Raw genomic sequence first — 6,951 nt, forward strand, 5'->3', positions numbered from 1 at the left:
CCCTTTTTAAAGGGTTTGTTTTACATGGGATGAAACGTACAGCTCTTAAATGCTCGGCCTGATGGGTGTTGACGAACACAGGCACTCATGTCACCATCATCCCGCCGAGGACAGAGATGTCCATCCACCAGGGCTGGAAGCTGCCTTGTGCCCATCCCGTCAAAGCCCCACCAAGAGGTGGCCGTTTCTATCACTACACACTGGTCTCACCGGGTTTTGAACTTCATACAAGCAGAATTGTACAGGTAAGCACTCCTTTGTGCCTGGATTCTTTTACTCAACTTGATGCTTGCTTGTTTTTGTTTCATTTTATTTTGTTTTTTTAGAGAGGTTTTTGCTATAGTGCACATGCGCACACTGGACAGACAGAAAGAGACAGAGACAGAAAGCAAGAAATCACCCCCTGGGGGATGGCACCACACTCTCCTCTTCTCTAGTCTCTTCTTGGGATTTTGGGCATGCACGCACATGCGCCTGGTGTGAGTTTTAAGCCGCTGGGTCCAGGACTTGAACCATGGTCGACTACATTAAAGTCCAGCTACATACCCATTATGCCATATACTGGTCCACCAGAGAGAGACAGAGAGAGGGAAAGTGAGAAATCACCTGCTCGGGGAGGAGGGCCACCCTGCAATCCCTTGTCCTCCATTCTCCTCTTGGGATTCTGGGCACACACGCACCTGGAGTGATTTTCAAGACAGTCCAGGTCTAGGACTTGAACTGCTCACTGGGCCATCTGGGATCCAGCTGCCTTAACCTCCACACCACCTGCTGGCCCCACTCAGCACAATGTTTGGAGATTATTCATGCTGGTGCTTGTATCAGTGCGTGGTTCCTGCTCCTTACTGCTGAGTGCTCCATTTTATGACCATACCACTACTGCACTGTGATGAGCATTTGGGTCATTTGCAGTATGGGACAAACGTCAACATGAAAAAAGTTGCTCTGTATATTCTTCCGTGAGTTTTTTGTAGACATGTCTTTTCATTTCTCTTGGGCAAACACCCAGAAGTAGAATCGCTGGGTCATGCAGTAGGTACATGTAGGGCCAGCTCCACAGCCTGATGGTGAAGGCAGCCAGATTCCACACGGCTGACCACATGGTTCAAGGCCCAGACCCAGCAGCTTGAAGAACATGCTTGACATGTACGGGTGTCAGCCCGACATCCCCAAACGAGGGAGAAATGGAGAAGGGATTGTGGCATGGCCATTCTCCCTAGGGGATGCCTTCTCCTATCTCCGTCTTTCTCTGGTGCGTACCCTCTGGCAAAATTAAAAAAAAAAAGTCCACATAGCATCCACTGCCCCAGTATGCGCAATTGTTAAGGGTTAATACTGGTTGTGGCAGGTAACATAGGTTGATTCACTCAAAATTCACTCGCAATGACTTTTCCCCTTTTCTCCTCTGCTGCAAAAGTTGGGGGGCACCTCCTCTCCGATTTTCCTTTTCCTCTGGGAGTGACCACGTGACATAGTTCTGGACGAGGAGGGTGTGGACGCAGACACTGGGAAGGGTAGACTTTCTCCAGTAAAAGTCAAAGTCTTGCTAAAGAAAGCGAAATGCTTTTCCTTTCCTTTTCCACAGGAATGTGACTGCAAAGCCTGGCTGGAAGCAGAGCAGTCAGGGCGGGCCCGGGAGGAGGCACCAGGTCCAGTCTTAGGGCTGCAAGGTCAGGAGCAGACAGCCGAGAGCCCAGCCCTGGTCGCAGCACGACCCACTCCCAGCCTGGACTTGCTACCGCGCCCTTCTCGTTGTGTGGGATGATAAAACCCCTATGATTTTAATCTGTGTAGTTGGGTTTTCTCAAACTTACTGCCAAGCACAGTGCGGCCGACTCACTGATGTCTAAAAGATACCGTCCAGGACACGCAGTGAACTTCCTCCTAGGCACCGTCACCGCCCTGGCAAGCCTGGCAGTATCAGGGCAGCACTGGCCTGCCTGCCATTTGCCAGGAAACACGTGTACTCACCAAAGACAGAGGGGGAGCGAGAGAACGCTCCCCCACGGGCATGGGCATGCCACAATCCCTTCTCCATCTCTCCATTCTGTCGGGATCAGGGGCACACACGCACATGTGCCTGCTGTGTTTTTCAAGCTGCCAGGCCTAGGATTTGAACCACTCAATCAGCCATGTGGGATCTGGCTCCCTTAACCAGCAGGCTACAGGGCCCGTCCCAGAATTGGCCTTTGAAGGAATTCTAAGTATTGGGACCTAGCTATAATTCTATATGAGCAGAGGGTTTGCCATTTTCAGCACATTATCCATTCTAGGAACCGGATTTTAATTTATCAATAAATGCTAGTAATAGCCTTCTCCAATATTGTGTAGCATTTCTGAACATGTACCGAATGATTTAATGTACTCCATTTACAATCATTCCCCTGCTCTTAGTCTTTTCAAACATAAGCTTCACTTCAGTGTATGAGTGCATTTCGATCTGCTGTGACGGCAGTGTACCAGTGAAGTGGTTTGGCTGATAACTGAAGAAACAGAATATACAACTCTAAAATATATCTATATATCAAAGAGTTTCTGGGACCAGCAGTTAGCGTAATGGTTATGTCGCTGGACTCCCATGTAGTCGACCACGGTTTGCGTCCCGGACCTGGTGGCTTAAAATTCACACTGGGCGCATGTGCGTGCGTGCCCAAAATCCCGAGAGGAGAATGGAGGAGAAGGGATTGTAGCGTGGCCATTCCCCCTGGGGGGTGATTTCTCACATTCTGTCTCTCTGTCTCTCTCTGTCTGTCTGGCGAGCGCACACGCCCTACAGCAAAAACCTCTCAAAAAAAAAAAAATGAAAGAGTTTCTGTGGGGGCCAGCAGGTGGCGGGGCGGTTAAGGTGCTGGACTCTCATTCGACCATGGTTCAAGTCTCGACCTGGTGGCTTGCTTTCTCACTTTCCTTCTCTTTCTTTTTCTCTCTCTGATGAGCACATATGCCCTTTAGCAAAATTAAAAAAAATAATAGTGGTAATAATAACTAAAATTTAAATTTTTTTTTTGAGAGGCTTTTGCTATAGGGAAACGTGTTGGGGTGGCAGAAAAAAAAAAAAAAGGTTAAGACCCGCCCTCCTAAACACCCGTGGTGGCAATCCGTTATGAGCTGTTTGACTGCACACCGACATCATTCTCAAAGGCAGGGTTGCTGCCAACGATGCACCTCTCTAGAAGGCCGTTCTATGGCCAAGGAAGGAGATTAGCAGTGGCAGTGGCCATCCCTAGAAAGGGCCAATGTGTTTCAGGCACTGTTCTAATGGTTAAGATATACTGATTTTGGGCACCAGCAGATGGCATAACAGTTACACGGCTGGACTCCCGCATGGCTGACCATGGTTCAAGTCCGAGACCCAGAGGTTCGAAACTCATGCCCTGCGCGTGTGTTTGTGCCCAAAATCCCGAGAATGAAGAAGAGACTGAGGTGTGCCCGTTGCTCTGGGAGGTGGTTTCTGTCTCTCTGGCGAGCACACGCTCTCTATAGCAACAATCACTTTTGACAAAAAGTATGAATTTTCCTAACAACTCTACGAGCTAGGTAACATTATGATTACCATCTTAGTTGAAGAAATAAGCACAGAGAAGTTACGGATTTGCACAAGATTAGAGCCGAGATTCCAAGCTGGGCTGACTCCAAAGCTGGCTTGATGACTTGGCTGTACCGCGGCTCCACTGACCGGTGCTTGCTTGCAGCCCGCCTGGGAAAAGCAGACTTTGTTCCAACCCTAGATGAGGGTTTATCAACTGTACAGACCCAAGAAAGCAGCCGATAAAGCTTACTCTGCGCTGAAAGAATATGAAACGACATTCAGGGCCATGGAAAGAGGTCCAGTTTTTCTTTTTCTTTTAATTTGACAAGCGCATTCACCAGAGACAGTGCGAGAACGTGAGAAGTCACCCTCAGGGGATGTCCATGTTGCGGTCCCTTGCCCTCCAGTCTTCTCGTGGGACTTGGGGCACACACGCAGAGGTGGCCTGTGTGCTTCTCAAGTCCTGGGTTCGAGACTGGAATTGCACGATTGTCCACGTGGGATCCACCTGCCTTAGCCACCATGGCACCTGGCTAGCCCAGTTTCTAGACTATACAGATATCCCCTAAATCAAGTGGTGAAAAAAATGTACCCCAGCCAAAATCCCAGGAGAAAGGCGAGGGATGGCGGCATGCCCTTCCCCCAGACGGTGATTTCCTGTCTCTCTCCCTCTCTCTCTCACAAGTGCATGCAACTTGTGGCAAAAATCTAAAAAATAAAAATAAGGAAATAAAATCCAATGAACTATTTCTACCGAGATAGAAAGCCTAAAATGAAAACAAGCTGAAGATTTGAAAATGTTTTAATATAAAATCTGGAAATCATGTTGACTGGACGATTAGGAAAAAGGAACCGGCAAGCCATTAAGGCCTCATTACCATCCTTCACAAAAATTCACAGCGCGACAAGTAATCTAAACCCGTTTACGACAGGAATATCCATTTTGTATTGAGAACAGTTAGGAGTGCTTTACCCTGTAACTGAAAACACGTTATTATTTTTTTCCTTTCTTTTTTTCTTTTTTGTTTTGGAGAGATTTTTTCTAAAGGGCAGGTGCGCTGGCCAGAAAGACAGGGAGAGACAGAGATAGAAAGCGAGAAATCTCCCCCCAGGGGGGATGGCCACGCCGCAATCCCTTCTCCTCCATTGTCCTCTCAGGATCTTGGGCACGCACGCACATGTGCCCGGCGTGAGTTTAAGCCGCCAGGTCTGGAATTCGAACCACAGTCGACTACATGGAAGTCCAGAGACATAGCCATTACGCTAACTGCTGGTCCCCAAATATGTTATTTTTAAAGTAACATTTCCATTAAAGAGCTTCCCCAAATGCTGAGATCCAACAGTAACAAGAGCACCTACCAAATGCCGGACACTGTTCTGCTTATCCATTCGGTCTGGCATCCCGGGCCCGTGAGCTCTGCAGATGTCACCTACATTGTACCTGATGACACTGAGGTCCAGAGAGGGGAGCAATCTGCTCCAAGTACAGTGGGACTGGGACACAAAACCAGGTATCCTGGCTCTATGCAGCTCTGAAACACTAAATGCAAAGTACAAAGAAAATCCTGTCCCTGGGACCAGCAGTTAGCGTAATGGCTATGTCGCTGGACTCCCCCGTGGTCGACTGCGGTTTTAGTCCCGGACCCAGTGACTTAAACTCACACTGGGCGCGTGTGTGTGCATCCCCAAGATCCCAAGAGGAGAATGGAGGAGAAGGGATTGCGGCGTGGCCATCCCCGCTGGGGGGTGGTTTCTCGCTTTCTGTCTCTATGTCTCTGTCTGGTGAGCGCACACGCCCTATAGCAAAAACCTCTCCAAAAAAAAAAATCCTGTACCAGTAAGATATATTTTTGAGGAACAAAACCTAACTGTGGCAGAAGTGGTATGACATAAAGATGGCAAAAGAAGAACGTCCATGCAAACATTTTTCAGGTCTTTTGTTACGGCATTCAAATGTTTGTTATGAAATAGCTTAAAGGAGGCCAGCAGGTGGCATGGCGTTTAAAGCGCTGGACTCCCCACATGGCCAACTGTGGTTTGAGTTCCAGACTTGTCACCTAGGCGTGTGTGCATGCCCAGGAGACCGGAGGTCAAGTGATTGTGACTGGGGCTCTCCCTTGGAGAGGGATTTCTCCCTCTGCTCTCTGCTCCCCACTCTTCCCTCTCCAGCAAGTACAAGTGCCCTGTACAAGAAGAAAGCTTAGCAGTGCCAGCTGCTGGGATGGTGGTGAAGTGACTGGATCCCACATGGCTGACTGTGTAGTTCAAGTCCCAGACCTGGTGGCTTGAAGAACACGCTGGGTGCGTGTGCATGTTTGCCCAAGCTCCCAAAAGAATGGAGAAGGGAATGCAGTATGGTCATCCCCCTGGGGAGTGTTTTGTCTCTCTCTCTCTGCCCCCAGAGAGCACATACCCCCTATGGCAAAATTTAAAAAATAAAAAGGCTTAACATTGAAAATATATTTGTACTTTAATTCCGTATTACTAATATATTTTGAGATTTGTTCTTTGGTTTGTTTGGCTTTTAGGTTTTTGCCATAGGCACATGTGCTCACCCTCAAGGGGAGGGGGATGGCCACGCCACAATCCCTTCTCCACTATCTTAAGAGAGTTCAGGCGCACACGCACATGAGCCCAGTGGAGTTTCAAGTTGCCTGGTTCAGGACTCGAACTGTGGTCAGACATGTGGGAATCCAGCCCGTTAACCACCATGCCACCTGCCGGTCCCATTCAAGTATTTATAGAAGTCAGAGCTAACAGTGAAATGTTCCCATTTTCACTTCAAAGCATGCAAGGCTCATTACCCAAAGTTGGCCTTTACCAATAAACTTGAAGGCAATAAAGCCATTTTTTTCTTCCACAGTCACTTTATCAAGTCTATTAAACTTCTCGAGGAACATTTAAAACATTTTTTTTCCCCTTATTCTAAAGGCCTCTACACTAACTTCAGTAAAACAATTTTGAGCTTGCTCTCCAGGCCTAAAACCTTTGCCAAGCGAATGTTCCCAGCCCCACGTACAGGTGCCAGGCACTAACTCAACCATGGGCCCCACATCTGAGTACACGCTACTCAGCAGAATCGGCTCGATGAACCCCGCTCTCTAGGATGGCAGTCACTCGGAAACCTAACCCCTCACACAAGGCGGCGTCTGAGCCAGTTTAGATGTTTCTAGGAGATGGCAGTGCCGTGCCTCAGCAAACGCCCTGAGCACTGACCGGTGCTCCCAGCGAAGCTGCGTGAGCTTTAGAGCGAGTGTTTTGGAAACAGCCCCGAGATGGTGCGTAGATGAATGGCACTGCTGGCAGGCGATGGGGAGAGACCAGGGATGTTAGATGTCCCCGGTGACGGGACAGTCCCACGCGAATCACAGGTGTGTGTTTTGTTTGTATATCAACAGAAGAGAATCCTGTTCACTATCTAG

Source organism: Tupaia chinensis, unplaced genomic scaffold (genome assembly GCF_000334495.1).
Source record: "Tupaia chinensis unplaced genomic scaffold, TupChi_1.0 Scaffold139833_1, whole genome shotgun sequence".
Lineage (NCBI taxonomy): Eukaryota > Metazoa > Chordata > Mammalia > Scandentia > Tupaiidae > Tupaia > Tupaia belangeri.